General features: G+C 35.3%; 1 non-coding gene across 1 annotated transcript; it reads left to right on the forward strand.

The window, feature by feature from the left end:
• The first annotated feature begins 10,851 nt into the window (after positions 1 to 10,851).
• LOC120242441 lies at positions 10,852 to 10,955 on the forward strand. The gene has a single exon (XR_005531072.1). It is a non-coding gene; the product is annotated as a U6 spliceosomal RNA (small nuclear RNA).
• The last annotated feature ends 7,085 nt before the right edge of the window (positions 10,956 to 18,040 follow it).

Consider the following 18,040-nt stretch of genomic DNA (forward strand, 5'->3'; position numbering starts at 1 on the left):
TGGGGATATGACACATGATGTAGACAGAAGGAGTTTGGAGAAATGATGGGACATCTAGTTGAAAATATTCTAGAGAGGGGGCGCCTGGGTGGCTTAGTCGGTTAAGCGTCCGACTTTCGCTTAGGTCCTGATCTCGCGGTTCGTGAGTTCGAGCCCCGCGTCGGGCTCTGTGCTGACTACCAGCTCAGAGCCTGGAGCCTGTTTCAGAGTCTGTGGCTCCCTCTTTCTCTGACCCTCCCCTGCTCACGCTGTCTCTCTCTCTCTCCTAGAAATAAATAAAACATTAAAAAAATTTAAAAAAAATATTCTAGAGAGAATTAGAAATACCATCCTGCAAGTCAGGATTGAGTATGTAAATTTAGAAATCTTTTGTTAGAATTGATCATTGAAGCCTGGAGACTGAATGACATTTCCATGGAAAATATGGAGTAGAAAAAAAGAATGATTGAGAACTGGACTTGGGGGGCACCTGGGTGGCTCAGTCGGTTGGGTGTCTGACTTTGGCTCAGGTCATGATCTCACAGTTCATGGGTTTGAGCCCCATATCGGGCTCTGTGCTCACAGCTAGCTCAGAGCCTGGAGCCTGTTTCGGATTCTGGGTCTCCCTCTCTCTCTGACCCTCCCCTGCTCACACTGTCTCTCTCTCTCAGAAATAAATAAAAAACATTAAAAAAATTTTCTTTAATAAAAAATAAAGAGAATTGGACTTGGGAGATGTCCATGCACATATAATTTATCAATTTAGATAATAAAAATAATGTTCTTGCAAATTATTATTATTTATTATTATTATTATTACTACCATAATAACAATTACAATTTATGAGTCACTAAGCACCAGTCTGTCTGTACGGATTAGCTCATTTTATCCTCACAATCCCTTGAAGTAAGTTATGTGATTAGCATTGTATTACGGATGAGAAGGCTGCTATAGCTCGATTACTTTGCTTGCATCTCTTATTAATAAATGAAGAACAACAGACATTGCAAAGCGAACTGTTCACTTTTGCTCTCCTGCTATGAGCTTAGTCTCATTTATGTATAGATCCTTCCAAAGAAGAGTCTAGAGCTCTGCCATGGGTGCAGAAATAGGTAGTAGATTGCCTGAAGTGCAGGGAGTGACTGCTTGGAAATGTGTTTTTGTTGAAATGACATGAAAATTGTTGACATTTATCTGGAAGCAAGAAAAATGGATTTACCTTGCTCTGTGTGGGTGGATAAATTAAACTCTCCCTCAGCTTCTATCTCTGAGCTGTTCCTTAACTCAAGGAACAATAGCAGCAGACAAAAGATGTGTTTCAAGATGCTCAGGGACTTTTGAAGAATCATCAACTGACTCATGACATTTCTAATGTGTGGTATTGCTAAACAAATTGTGCATAAGTGTAGTCATTGTACAGTCCCTCAAGATGATATGTGCCCCTTTGGGTAATGTATGAAAATCAAAGATATTTTAGATATTTTAATATGAGGGTTATACTGGAAAACACTAGAGAATGAACCCTTAATTTCCCCGGCAATGCATTTTAAGAGCAAATAGTATTGTTTTCAGTAACAAGCAAATTGTGCTGTACCTGTGAAAAAGAGTACAACAAGTGTTGTACTTACTCTTGGATAATTACAGAAATACATACAGTTTTCCTCTCTCAGGTTAAAAAGTTTAAAAGAAAATTAAGAGATATACTGTAAGAAATTTTAATGAATTGAAATCTGATGACATTCCCTAATCTTTGTGTATTTGGATCATCTTTATTCTATGAGCCCATATATAAATATACATAATTGAGGATATGCATATACATCATATACTATATGGCACTGTAATGTAAAATTTGAAATTATTTTTGATGGCTTGAGTTTGCAAATGTGCATCACTTAGGATGAGCTAGGTTATGCTAGGGAAATAAACAATGTTAACCTTTAAAGGCTTAAAAGAACAAAAACATGTTTCTCACTCAAGATACATGTTCACAGTGGATTGGCCGGGGCTGAGGGAAATCCTTACAATTGGAGACCAGGGTGAAGGAGTTTCTACCATCTGCAGCAAAGCCAGTCAGCGGCAGTGGGAAAGGGACCCTGGAAATTGTGCACTAGCTGTCAGAGCAACTACCCAAAGATGACACCCATAACTTCTAACCTTTCATTGATCAGAGCAAGTTCATGGCTATGTCATTCTAATAAATGTAATCCTACTGTGTGCACAGAAAGGGGGAAAAAAGAAATATAGTAAAACCTTGGTTTGTGAATACAATTCACCTCAGAAACATGCTTGTAATCCAAAGCACTTTGATATCGAAGTGATTTCCTCATAAGAAATAATGGAAACTCAGATGATGCAGTCCACAACCCAAAAATATTCATATAAAAATGATTATGGTACTGTAACGTTATACAAAATAATAAAGAAAGTACAAAATATAAAGAAAAATAAATTAACCCTGAATTGAGGGTCCTCTACAGTATTAATAAACTCTTGTCATATACTGCATTTAATGTAACTGGGCAATAAAGCAGCAGAGGAAGCAGGCGGCCTGACCTAGAATGAAGCAAAGCATTCCTACGTTTACTCTTATATGGAAAAGCAAAGTGCTGTCCATACAGGCTTTGAGGTGACAAAAAATACACTAGTGCCAGTTGTGGGCAACTTCCAATGTTCTGAAAAACCTGATTTATGCCAAACACTGTGGACTGAGACTGAGCATCGAGCATGGAAGATGATCACCCACAATCCCACAGCAAGAGTGAGAGAGAAGATCATGTGACTTTCGGTGTCACATGTACTGCTCATATTACAAAACATCTCTCATTTATCAAGTGAAAATTTATTAGAAATGCTTGTTGCTCTTGAGGAACACTTGCAGAACAAGTTACTCGCAATCTAAGGTTTTACTGTATTTGGTGACTGGCACTGATGAGTATCACACTATTCCTGGTTTTAACTGCGTGTTTAGAGAAACAAATGTGGGGTTGGGTGTTTACAACTTTTAAAGACGGGTTATATTCTTGCAGCTTCTTATGAACACATTATTTCATTTGTTTAAGCATTTTGCTAATGAGGTCAAGATGAAATTTTTATTACAATTTTGTTCTGCTTCACCTCACTTTGTTCCTAAAATAAAACTATTTTTCTAAGTCTAGTCTTTTGAAAAGTATAATATGAGAATTGGGGTAATGTTTAGGAATGAATTTACTCCTGGGTGCCTGGGTGATTCAGTCTGTTAAGTGTCTGACTTGATTTCTGATCAGGTCAAGACCTCAAGGTTTGTGGGACTGAGCTCCTTGTCAGCCTCAGCAGAGCCTGCTTTGGATTCTCTCTCCCTCACTCTCTGCCTCTCCCCTGCTCATGCATAGGCTTGCTCTCTCTCTCTCTCAAAATAAATAAATAAACATTAAAAATGGATTTACTCCTTCTTAAAAATGTCAACAGCAGTTCTTACTATGTTCATAGGGAAATGTTGGGTCAACTAGAACTAGAGAGCTCAACAATTTTCATTATTTGATTTTTTTTAGAAGCATTTTTGTACATTATAGAATCCAGGGCAACATTGGTTTCTATTTGTTAAAAAATCAAGACAAATGTTTGAGAGCTTATTGTTTTGAATCTTTAAACTAGATTAAGATGAAAGAGCCACTGTACAGTCTTCCTAGAAGGATGCACAAATTTGTCCTACACTGATTTGAAAGCAGCCTGCCTTTTAAGAAAAGCTTTATGATCCCTGCAGGGAAGGAGCACATTTTCCATGTGCATGTATTCATGCAACCGAAATTGAGCTCATTCAAATTGCAAGACTGATGATATATTTGCAATGCATTTTGAACATTGCCCTCCAAAGATAAAGGGTGAGTGGCACAGTCACTTTTTAGACCTATAATTTTGGGCACCATGCACTGAAATGATTTTCTGATTCACTTATTTCTTGAGGCCTTATTTCTGACATGTTTTAATTTCCCTTCTAAGTGCATTAAGTAGTGGCATCTGAATCTTTTTGTCAGAACTAATAAAAAAATCCTGATACCTACCATTATGGTTTATAGCTGTTAATATATAGCAAAAAAATTGTACAGTTTTCTACAAGCCCATGAGGCTGCAAGTGAACAGATGAATGGCCTTTGAAAAAAATCAAAAGATTTTACCAAGGCTGAATTTACTTAGCCTCTTTACCTCCAATTATCCATTTCACAGTTATAGTTGATTATTTAAATCTCTAGATTCTAAATATATGTTTTGCTTTTACTCAAGTATTTTGATGTACAGTAAAACCTTGGATTGCAAGTAACTTGTTCTGCAAATGTTCCAAGACAAGCAAACATTTCTAATAAATTTTAACTTGATAAACAAGCAATGTCTTGCAATGTGAGTAGTATGTGATGCTGAATGTCACATGATCACAACTGAGCCAAAGTTTCTTGAAGTTCACTTTGATACACAAGTGTTTTGGATTACAAGCATATTTCCAGAACAAATTATGCTCACAAACCAAGGTTTTATGTATTCCATTTTTACTTTTACTCTCCTAACTTTTATTAAAGTTTTCTTTTGTTTTGTGAATATATATACATTTGTTTTTCATCAGATGGTTACTGAGCGCTTATCTTACTGTCTGAGTGGCAAGCTGCTGAGCTTTGACTGACATGGGTCCCTCCCTCTTGAAACTTGCAGTTTGGTAAGGGAGACAACCATTAATCAAATAATTACACAGTCTAAAGTTGCTGCCTTCATGAGTGCTGTGAGCTGGAGGAACATGGGATGATTAGAGCATGTAATAGGGAGATTTGAACTGGGGGTAAAATGGGGTGGTCAGGGAAATGTTCTCTGACAAAGTAGAGAAGAGTGGTTAGAGACCTGAAAGAGAGATGAACTAGGAGCAGGTAGGCATAACCGGTGTCCTGGCAGGGGTGCACCCTGTGCAAAGATGTTGGAATGGATGGGGGCAGAGCTAGTCCTGAAAAGAGCAGAGCCAAGAGCAATGACAGAAGCCGGGGCCTCCCACTGAAGAGGATGAAGAGGCCAGTTGCAGGTATCCATGGCTCTTCAGTGGTTTTTCATTATTCTGGGAACCATTGTGAACCAAACTTATGAGCCTTTGCAAGTTTTTAATCTAAAGGAAAATGTGTGACTTGAGTTTTGAAGAGGTTCATCCCAACAGCTCTGCAGAGAAGAATTAGAGCTGGACAAGATTGAGGCAGAGATCATATGGGAGGATCTTGTTACTCCTGGACCGCAGATGATTCTAGCTTAGGCCAGGATGGTGGTGGTGGCAATGGGGACAAGTGGATATATCTTAATAACAATCAGAAAATAAAAGGAACTTGGTGATAAATTGAAAATAGAAATGAGATATCTATAACACAATTGTCTGAGGTCTGTTCTCAGTGCAGCCTGACTCAGGATTCAATGCCTGGCTGTTGAAACAAAAGTAAATTTTAAAAAAAGCACCATTTATTTAAAATGGTGCGTTAAGAAATGGATGAATGGATAAACTATATATGTGTGTGTGTGTGTCTGTGTGTACACACACGTATCCAGCTTAATTGTTAATATAAATATTTTGAAAAGAAATGGAGAACTGGCTTTCGTAGATATCACTAACAAATTCTGTCTCCTTTGCAGAGAAATTGTCCACCTCTGGTGAGTGTCTTGGTTTATTTGGTATGACCTTTCCCCTTAGCCTGAGACTGTGGAATTGACAGTAAATGTTACCTTCATCCAGGCTTGTTAAAAAATCTACTCAAGAGAAATTGTATTCTGTTCAGAGAAGGGCAGTACTATTTTACTCAGGTATAGATTAGATAATAGTAAATCATCTTGTAATAATGTTGAAAGCTACGTCACCACTTTGGACTCATAAAAGAGAAGTTACTTTTCATAGCCTACACAAATGTGCACAAGCAGCTACATGTGGCAGATTTGCCTAACACCATTTTAAGTCTTTACTTTTTATTTCAAGTTTTTGATGCTGGATAAACATGTTTTGCTTATATAAGATTTATCATTCTTCTGACTAATATCCAAGGACTTCCCAAAGTCACAGAATTAATTTTCCAGGAACATTCATTCATTCTCATACAAAAATCTTTCAACCGAGAAGTTGGATGAAGGCTTCTTCCCCTTCCCTTCCCTTCCTTTTCTCTTCCTCCATCTTTCTGTCCTTTCTTTCTGTTTTAAAGAGTGACCACTTTCCTTGGTAATGACTCCTTAACACCCACATCATTTGCTCCATCAGTATATCTACTGACTTTTTTTCTTCAATCTATATCCACAATCCAGACAGTTCTCATCATCTCCATCCACCATTATAGCTCTACTCTACATCAGCATCATCTCCATCCTATCTTATTGCAATGACTGTCTGACTACTCTTCTGGCTTTTAACCTTGCCCCAGGGTTATGTTCTCCTCACAGTAGTCAGTGTCCACTGAAAAATGTCACCTGTATCATACACTCCTTTAAGTCAATTGTTCTTTGATTGCCCGTCTCAGCGTGATGTCTATGTTCTTATCATCGTCCTCGGTATACTGCATTATCTGTGCTTGAACTCGCTCTCTGAACTCCTCTCCTCCTGTCCTCCTTTCCAGCCACCCCCTGTCCTTCCTGCTGTCTCTCAGACAGTCCAAGTATACTAAGACCTGTGCCTGAATGTTCTTGCTCCAGTTATCATGATTTGCTCCTTCACTTTCTTCAGGTTTCTACTCGATCATTCTGATGAGAGAGGTTTTTTCTGACCACCTTCTGTAAAATAGCACCTTTCATTTCATTCTCAATTACTTTTTCCTGCCTTAATTTTCTTTGTTGTACTTAACCTCCTGATATATATGTATTTTGTTGACTTGTTTATTTATTTTTCTACTAGAATGTAAACCGTATTATTTATTGCTGGGACTTTGACTTTGGTCAGCTCAGTATCCCCAGCATTTGGAATAGTGCCTCATCCCTAACACATGCTCAACTGCTTTTGGTTTAAGGGATAAATTTTGCTGTAATTCATGTTTTCTAGAAACTGGAAAAGACAGAGAATTGATTGTTCCCTAGAGATTCCAAATGGAATGCATTTCTGCCCACCCTCTGATTTTAGGACGTCTGGCCACCACAACTGTAGGAAAATATATTTGTGTTGTTCAAGACACTACATTTGTGATAGTTTGTTTCAACAGAAATAAAAAAAACTAATAAATTTCTGGAGCTATCTAAGATTCAACCTCATAATATTTTTTAACTGAGTACTTTAGGTATGTATGTATTGGAGTTGGCCTATGTGGTAGTCATTAGTATTATTCACTAAATATTTCTGGATTTCCTTTCGGGTATATGGCAGAATTGTTTGTTACTGCCCCCTTGAAGTTAGAAATGACCATGTGACTTTCTTAGGAAGATGACTAGTTAGTGGAAGTAACATATGTAACTTCTAGGTAATGTTTATAAGCCTTTGCAAATTTTTTCCTAATGCCATTTTTCTTGTTATTGTGAGTGTAGAATCTTGATGAGATATACTCTCCATGGGCCTTCTTTCCTGAGAAAAGAGTGAGCACATTCCCTTAGCTAACGCTAATGGACTTGTAGTGTGAATGAGAGATCATTTTGTGCAAACTGCTGAGATTTGGGCGTTATTTTGTCAAAATAGCAAAATTTAACCCAATGGTTCTCAAATGCTTTGATCTTAGGATCATTTTTCCACTCTTAAAATTCCTCAACATCCCAAAGAGTTCTTGTTTATGTGGGATTATCTATCAATATTTACCATGCTAGGAATTAAAATAGACATTTAAAAATAATTCACTTAATTAAAAATAACTAAAACAAACCCATTTTATGTGCACATAAAATACTTTAATAAAAACTGTATTTTCCAAAGCAAAAAATAGTTTTATGAAAAGAATATTTCTTTTATTTACATATTTGTAATTATTTTTAATAGTTGGCTTTATATGAGTCAACTGGATTCTCATATCTGCTTTCATTGCATCAGATTGTTGTTATTCTTGTGTTTGAAGTATATGGAAAATATTCAGCCTCATGTAGTTGTGGTTGTAATGGGAGAAGTATTTTAATGCCCTTTTCAGATAATTGTAGATACTCTTCTTTGATACTACACCAGAACTCTGTAAGCAGTATTTTCTTAAAGGTAAATTACAATGTGGAACTGAAATCATATTCACAAACTTCTCATACTGTTACATGAGATCCATTGGTCTCTCTTTTTCTATTATTAAAGTATAATTAACATACAGTGTTATACAGTTTCAGGTGTACAGTATAATGATTCAATAATTCTATACATTTCTCAGAGCTCAACTATAAAATTCCTAGAAGAAAACACAGGCAATAATTTCTTTGACAGGAGCCAAAGAAACATTTTTCTAGATATGCCTCCTCTGGCAAAGGAAACAAAATCAAATTTAAACTTTTGGGGCTACATCAAAATAAAAAATGTCTGCACAGCGAAGGAAACTATCAACAAAACAAAAAAGTAACCTAATAATTGGAAAAGGTATTTACAAATGACATATCTGATAATGGGTTAATATCCAAAATATATAAAGAGCTTATTCAACTCAACGCCAAAAAAAACCCCAAATAATCTAACTAAAAATGGACAGAATATCTGAATAGATATTTTTCCAAAGAAAACATAAAGATGGCCAACAAACACATAAAAAGATGCTCACCGTCACTAATCATTACAGAAATGCAAATCAAAACCATAATAAGATATCACTTTACACCTGTCAGAATGGCTAAAACCATTGATCTGTCTTACATTTTAAATGGACATATCCATGCTCTGTAAAGGCATCCACTGGTCATTTTAAAAACATTGACTCACTAAGTTTTGCAGATCTTCTAAATGTTAACACACATCATTACACAATATCAAAACCCAACTTTTAAAAAAAAATATTATTCTGAAGTTAATTAATATACAGTGTAGTTTTGGCTTCGGAAGTAGGATCCAGTGATTCATCACCTACATATAACACCCAGTGCTCATCCCAACAAGTGTCCTCCTTAATGCACATCACCCATTTTCCCCAACCACTCTCACCTCTCCATCCCCATCAAACCTCAGTTTGTTCTCTGTAATTAACAGTCTCTTATAGTTTGCCTCCCTCTCTGTTTTCATCTGTTTTTCCTACTCCAAACCCAACATTCTTTAGTAATCTTTAAAAAGATTTTATACATCGAGAAACTGTTAAGGCACTGTTGCCAGACACAAATTTTACGAAATTCTAGCATTCTTTTGAATATTCAAATTCTATTGTGTTTTGAGCATCAACATTTGTTTCCTGTGAAGTGGCAAAACTCACTTTGTCTATTTTCAAGAAATACTCAAGTCTGCAAAATACTCAAGCCTGAATAATTATAGTTTTTAGGTTAATTATTTTTTCAAATAAAAATGGTATAATGAGAGGAACAGGTAGTTCAACTTGCAACATAAACAGTATTTCCCAAAGATGACCATTATGGAGAGCAGCTTCTGACATGGCTCTTAATGGTCCCAGCCCTTTGGAAACCATGCTTTTGAATGTGGGCTGGAGCTGGTGACTTACTTCTAACAGAATGTGACAAAAGTGAAGAGGTGTCACTTCTGTGACTGGATTATAAAAGACTGATTTCCATCTTGCTGGATTTCTCTCTTTGGCTCTTCTCAAGTGTTTTCCCACATGGAGAGGGGAGTGGAGAATGTCCTTCAGCCAATAACCACAAGGAACTGAGGGCCTCAGTCCAAATGCATCAAGTAACTGAATCCTGCTAGCAATCACATGGATAAGGTTGGAAATGGATCCCTCTCCAGTTAGACCTTGACAGGCATGTGATCCCAAGTGGCACCTTGATGGCAGCCTTGTTAGAAACTTGAGCCAGAGGACCCAGCTAAGCAGTACATGAATTCCTAACCCATGGATACTGAGATAATAAACCTATGTTGTTTTAAGCTGCTAGGTTTTAGGGTAATTTATTATGGAAATCGATCACTAATGCAACTCTCTACTTCATTATATAGATGTACTTTATATATATGTTTAATTGTTCTCACACAGAATATTAAGGTGTGCCCTTAAGTTCCAAAATTTAATAAAATTATGAATTTTTGCTAATTCATCAAAGATATTCTTAGGTAAAATTGAAATTTTAGTGCATGGTGATGAAATATACAAAATCTGCTAGCACAGCTTAGTTCTACTGCCTCAATTTGTTCTAAGAAGCCAGTAATGTTACCCACCATTGTATTTGTACCATCAGTGCACATGTGAACATAGCAAAAGACCTGCCAACACAGTGAAAAAAGATAAATAATATATTAATTGCTTTGATTTCACAGAGTGCCTGAAAGTTTTCCTGCTCCCCCAACCTCAGGGGATATGAGGATTATATTTCAGAGCTGCTAATATATACTATCCCAATTATCATGTCAGATAAATTGTTAACTTGCCATCCTTCACCTATAAGGATGTTAATTACAACATAGTAAAGCTGCCTAAGGAAAGGCAATGCAAAATTCTCTTCATTTAAAAAATAAAAGTCATTTTTATAAGGTTTTAAAATTTGGCCTATGGAGGACATGTATAGGTTTGACTCTGCTTATGAATTCAGGACTGATGAAACATTGCTTCACACCCATGTATAACTATCTATCTAGGATTATATATGTCAAGGAAACGGTGTTGATTCTCAGTGTTACTTGCTGCTGCTGATATTGGCACCTTATCTCTTAATCATTAAGAAAGGGATTGTTAATATGTTTTTGTATATATATTTGTAGGTGTGTATGTGTTTGTATGAGTTCTATAAGTAGGAATCTGGTACAGCTTAAATAAGCTGTGTATTACAACTATTTCCAAGTACATATTTCATACTCGCTTTGGCAGCACATATACTAAAATTGAAACAATGCATAGAAGATTAACATGGCCCCTGTGCAAAGATGACATGCAAACCCTACTACATATTTCCTTTGTATCTTATTATTACTCACACTGGTAATGTAATTGACAGTACTTCTTTATGATAGAGGATTTAGAAAATAAATATGCATAAATGAAAAGTTATGCATTATCTTTCTACTAAGATAAAATCATGGCTAGCTGTTTTGTGTGTTTTCTTTCTTTTCATGCATTTAAATTCATATGGGTAATATTTTAAATTTTCCTTAACAATATTAATGGGCAATTTCAACTCTAGAACTTGCTTTCAAACTTCTGCTTGTATTTGTAGATAAATTAAACACCAAACTGCATTGATTTCACTGTGAAGAATCATGACTTCACATCACAAAGGCAGAGTACTCAATTATCTAAAGTATTTTTGAAAAATTAAAGCTTTTTCACTGTAGGTTAAATTTATTTATACTGTTAAACATGCTATATAAATTAATAAAAACATATTTTATTGATCTACCATTTACATTTTATCCTGTATATTTTATAGGATATGTTTATATATGCAAATATATACAAATTATAAACCAAAGGAAAACCACAATAAGAAACACACCAGAATTATCTTGTGTTTTTAAATAATGGGGGTTATATTTCAAGCTCCTGAAGATTGATTTTGTTTTATTAAACATGGATCCCCAGATGTTACAAGGCAGTCAGCACTGGTTTAAAATGCAGGTGGTATTCCCTTTTGCATCCTACTTTAGAGCATGTCACAGTAGATTAACTTATCTCAGAGCTCTACACAACTGATCCCTTTCACTGTGGCTGAGCTGATGCTTTGCAGCTGATTGACACATTATGGCCAAAATTAATACACTAGCCAGATCACTGATAGGCTGTTATAATGAGATCTCTCATTATTTCCCCACCTTGATATCTTCCAAAGAATCAATAAAACTTACTAAATATACAATGGGAAAATCTGAACATAGGTATATGTTCTCTATGGCCGGCTACTGCTCATCTCTTTTTCACACTTATACCTATTGATTTCAAGATGAAATTATTAAATAAAAATGCTCTTAAATGGTACAGATACAGCATGTTCTTTGCAGACTTCTATATTTCAGGGGTCAGAGAAGTGTCACTATATATACATATATTTATAACTGTTTTATATTTAATGGCCAGGGATTCCTACTATTAAATGCTGGGTTCTAGGCTATTACTACCCTCATTTATTATTTATAAAGCTCTGTCAGCGTACATGGTTTTTAATGTTAGATGAAATCGTGCCAGACAAATTCCCCTCCCTGAGGAGCCTACAAGCTGAAAACAGGAGGAGAACGATGCAGGAGAGAAATTGTGGGAAGGACAGAGAGTGATTAAGGGTTGTAAACTTGGCATTGCTTTGCGCAGTAGGTGGATGACAAGGAGAACTTGAACGCTGAGAAATGATTCTAAGACTGGGAAGCCATTCAATAAAATAAAAACAATAACTAGAAGCAAGGAAAGACATCATACAAGGGGAATCTCAGCCCTCTCAGTGAGAACTCTACATCTTCAGCTCTGACATTTCTTCATACACTGTGTACACCTGGTGTCTCAGCACCGCCTCTTACTCATTGTGTTCTAAACCAGTGGGTCTCAAATTTGAACATCATCAGAATCATGGGCAAGTGGGTAGGGTTGTTAAAACACAGACTACTGGATCACATGTCAGTCCAAGTATCTGAATCAGTGAGTCTGGGGTCTTGAATTTGCATTTCTAACAAATTCACAGGAATTGCTATGGAACTACCCTTTGAGAACTCCTTCCTAAACTAATATCTCCAAATCCTCCAAATCTAGTTCTCCAAACCGCAGCTTGGAGTCATCTCTAATTCTTACCTTATAGTTAGACAATTCCCCAGATATGTCTCTGCTTTCCTAAGAATTTCCTTCAGATTTGTGTTAGCTTTGAACTGACAGGTACCAGTCTAATCAGATACTACTACCATCCCTAGCACTACTGCTGGCAACAACGGAAACTACAATCAATACTACTAATTACTTTGAACACCTACTGTATGCAAGACAATATACTAACCACCTTAAATATGTTATGTCATTAAATGATGCTACTAGATCATCCATACTATCCCTATTTCCAAGGGAAGAAGTTCATTTGCAATAAGATGAATTCACTTGCAGTGAGTACTACAGAAAGGATACAAATAGCACCAAATCCCATGTCTTTATGTCTGTCTAGTATTCAGACCCTACCTGGAAGGCCACCTCTTTCATGCAGTCCCTCATGTATGATTAGGCCAGTGCAATAGTGAGCCCACTCCCTACTCTCAACTATTAATATCTACTCTATATTACAAAGACTTAGTATATGATGTGGTGGCATTAGCAATCAGTACAGAAGGGATAGATTAATTAAGAAACATCACTGGGACAATCAAATGCTTGTATGACACAATACACAAATAAATAGCAGATGGAGAATAAAATTCTCAATGTGAAAAATAAAACTGAAAATTTTTCAATAAAAAGTTATTTGCAGTGAATTTGAACAATGAAGGGTTGAAGAAATATATAATTAATTCTGTCAAATCTTCATGATTCACAAAAGAGGAAAAACAGATGGCTAATATGTTTAAGAAAATATGGTCAGAATTCAAAAATAGTAAGGGAAATTAACATTGTATATCAGCACAATATAAGTCCATACATATCAGATTAGTATGTCTGACCATTTGCAGAGATTTGAGTCCCTGGGAATCCCTTGGTGTGCTAGTTGATGTGTAACTGAGTTCAATTACTTTGGAGAGAAGTTTGAGATATCTACCAAAATTGTAGATATCTACCTACAACTTATTAATTCTACTTCTAGATGTATACTCTAAAATATCTCTTCAACAGGCACACAAGGATGTATGTGCCAGGATGTCTACAACAACATTGTTTGAATAGGAAAACACTAAGAACAAGCCATATGTTCTTAATAGGTTATTGGATAATTAGTTTTTGTGGTCTGTTTATACAAAAACATACTTATTCCATTTAAACAGGTAAATAAATCTATATGCATTATAATGGATCCATCTCATAAGCAGAATGTTGAATAAAATTAGTAAATCACAATATGTACAAAAATATTATTTTTTAAACTTACAACACACAGGAATCCTACATATTGGTTGTGAATACAAACATAAGAGTTAAAGTAAATATATGAACAAGAAGAATATATGCCAGTTTCAGGATGATAGTAACCCCTGGAGAAGGGGGAGGAAAAAGGGATGTGGGTTGGCCTTAACTGTATAAATGATCTTTTGTTTATTACTTGGATTTAAAAATCTGAACCAAATAGGCAAAATGCTAATGCTTGTTAAATTAATGTGGCAAACAGTTGTGTTATTTTTTTATCTTCCTATAAAATTTTCATGATCAAAAAGGGAGCATTTTAACAAAGACTTCCATTGTGAAAGAAATTTTGAATACTCTAGCTTAGTCAAAATACAACCATTTTCTTTGCTCCGAAACTTTTCTGTCATTAATATGCTAATGGACATTGTGCTAATGAACATTACCAAGAGGGTAATGTCTTATGAAATAATTCCCAAACTTACTTGAATGTAGCAGCTTTTTTTAAAATAAAACATCTTTTAACACCTCAAGGATCTTTTGGGAAATGCTGTTATACATCATAGCACTTAACTTTCTTTAATTGTTTCATGTAATTTAACTTGATTTCTCGATTATAGTCTCCATCTCCTTGATATTAGGACCTGTCTTACTCCTTTTAGCTAGACATGTCATGGACATATATATACTTTGATAGCTTGTTTGATTTTTTTGAGAAATTATGGTGCAAACCATTAAACTCAGGGTAGGTTTCAGGGAGGGAGGAAGTAGTGAAAGTAATCCTTATACACGATTTTATATGGAAATAAAAAGCAAAACTCAAGAACACGAAGATCAACACAAGGGTAACAGTAGTTTTCAAACAAATGGAATATATTGATGACAAAACATTGCTAGAACTAATTACTGGTAAAGTCTTTCTTTATTTATTCATTAACATCACTCAACAGGTATTTACACAATATCTGAAGAGAAATGGTAGCTTCATAACATATAAGAAGCATACACAATCCAATGCATAAGATTTCTCAGAATTAAACCATGAATGATTTCTCAGAGTAAAATCACTCAACTCTTTTGAAATTACACTGAGCATAAATCTATTCACAATTTTATTAAAGAATGAATTTATATAAAGAATTGTAAATATAGGTTTATCTCCCTGGTTAACAAGGGTATAATTTTGGTACAACAATAAATACAATTGATTAAGCAAAAATTGGTTGACTTACACTTTATTTTTCATTGCCCACACTAAGGTACTGTTAGCCAAGTTAAATATCAGAAATTTAACTGTATTTCCCCTACTTGCATACTTTTGATAATTTACAAATGTATTAAATACAGATGTTGAATGGAAATAACAAAATTTTAAAGTACATATGTAAGATCTGGTACCAAGAGTTAGTAAGTTGACCCTTGTCCATTTGAGTATTTTAGAAAAATAGATTCTCTTTTCATAACCATTACCATTTATACTCTTTTAATATTTGGTAAAATTCTGCTACTATTTGCTTAAAGATAAAATACCTGAATCTCATTCTTTTTGAATTTTGCATTTTATTGTAATTCTTATAGCTCTTTAAAAATTGTTTTATATAAAGGAAATTTTTTTGCCCTTTGCAGAAACTGAATGCATATCCAGTAAAATCTCATGTGAAGCATAATTCAATACCTTGAATATTATTTAGGTTAATTTAGAATTCTGATTTTTCCTAAGAGAAATTCACATCAATACTAAGAAAGTAATCTGTGTTTTCAGACTTATGGTGTTGGAATCTAATGTTGAAAACAGTTTTTAAGTAGTTTTAAAGTAGTTTTACTAAAAAATATCTGGAAGTACCTAAAAGTTTTTAGAGATGTGATTTTTCATATGTTTTGTTATTTTAATCTTAGAAATACAGTTATATAAATAGTAAATGTATATCTTCTCTAATTTTATTACCTTCTAATATTGAACTAAAATGTTAATGATAAGTTGGTTTTATATAGAGGGGAAGGCACGTGGGGAAGAATGATACATTATCTGCTTTGGGTGCTTCGGGTAAGTTAGTACTTTAGCACTCTGTGTAATGTCATCATTACTCAGAGGAAAGTTACAATTAAGAATTGTTTGAAATTTTTCTGCCACTGAAGAAACTCCTATTTGGTTTAAGTGCACTGCTAGACCGTTGCAGTTTGTTAGCCAGATGTTCCTCTTAACTGTCTAACTCACTTGTTTCACTATCAACTGAAATAATGTGACTCAATTCTGGCAGTTAACAGGAGCTAATGGCAGGATATTAACTCACTACTTAGAACTGTCTGAGTAATAAAATGATATCACCAGTATCCTAATGATATCACTTATGCTATTATAAGGCAATGGAATAATCTATTGTGTTACAAATAAAATAGAGTCATATATACATTATGAAGATAAATATATAGTATTTATTTTTGTAAACAATTTATTGGATGAGGACATTTTTCAGATGGACCTTTATTATTTGTACAGGTGCAACTATGGACATGTGTATCTTAGGGTATTGATTCTCTAAAATTATGTCCTTGTCAAAGTGGACATGACCACCTGTTACTCCTAGCTATTTTGCCACACCTGTATGAAATTCTTGCTTGAGAAATGGGTGTGTGTGTCGGGTTTGGGGGAGAGGTAAACCTTGTATAAAAGAAAATTAGAATGAAGAGTATTTTAGTTATCTATTGTTACATAGCAAGTTACCTCCCCAAATCCTTGTTACTTCTACCAGCAAGCATTTATTATAATATGCAATTTCTGTTGATTTAAAATTTAGGAGTAGCTTAGCTGAGTGATTCTGGCTTGGGATTTTTCATGAGGTTACAGTCAACATGTAAGTTGGAGTTGCATTCATGTGAGGGCTTGACTGGGGTGTGAAGATCCACTTCCAGGAAGGCTTAATCACATCCGTGGCAGGCTGACTTTCGGTAGGAGGTATCACTTCCTCATCATGTGAGATATCCCTGTGAGTGCCCTCTTCACATGCAACTGCTTTCTCCCAGAGTGAGTGATACAAGAACAAGGCAGAAGCCAAATGGCTTTTCTGAACTAACCTGGGAAATCACATAATATTGTTTCTGCAGTATCTTATTGGATATACAGGTATCCAATGTGGGAGAGAACTATGTGAGTGTGTGAATACCAGAAGGTGATGGTTATTAGAGGAGACCACCCTAGAGGCTGGCTACTATAGGTAAGGAGAAAAAGAAAAAAACATGTATAATTTGAATAAAACACTGTATCTTGACTTTGTTTCAGGACAATGAGTATCTCAATCTCGTAAAATAGTTTCTGACTGGTTTCTGCTAGGTGAAGTAGCACAAGGCTTTTTATATATATATATATTGCTGTCTGTACATCTAAAGCACTTTTTTTCATGTCAATGACTTTAAAATTTAGGTCATGCAGAAAGTTGTCATTTTATGGTGGGGCAGCTCTAGTGTCCTACATCAGAAGGTGACAGAACTAGAATTAGAAAAGGAAGATCCAGGGTTCTCATATTTTAACCTTCAGTCATAGTCATTGCTTCCTGCCAGTCCAGAAGTACCCCAAGAGCTTCCTAAGATACTTATTACTGAAATGGGTCAATGTACTATGCATCCATCTCCAGACATTGTTCTGTGAAACTGTGATTCAGAGAGAAGTCAATATTTTGTATCTATTCCACTGGTAGGTGTACATGTTCATAGGTTTGAAGACTTTTGTGACCCATTCTGATGATGAAACAATGAGGCTTGTAAACAAAGACAGTCATTTACCTCCATGAACGTTTAACTTTGCAAACATCAAGTCACAGCAAAAGGAAATGCATCGATCTAACTGAGCCAGCTGAATTATAGCTGTAAAGCTAGACCTTCGACATGAAAACCAGAAGTGGAACAGTGAAGAATTATCAGCACTGTTGAGGTAGATTAAGGGAGAAGAGTGGGCGGGTAACCATAGTTTTTGGAGTTATGGTTCAGGATGTTGTTCTTACATCTTTTTCAATGGAAACAATCTCTATTCTCACCA

This window comes from Hyaena hyaena, unplaced genomic scaffold, assembly GCF_003009895.1.
Source record: "Hyaena hyaena isolate Hyena2069 unplaced genomic scaffold, ASM300989v1 scaffold_304, whole genome shotgun sequence".
In the NCBI taxonomy this organism is placed as follows: domain Eukaryota; kingdom Metazoa; phylum Chordata; class Mammalia; order Carnivora; family Hyaenidae; genus Hyaena; species Hyaena hyaena.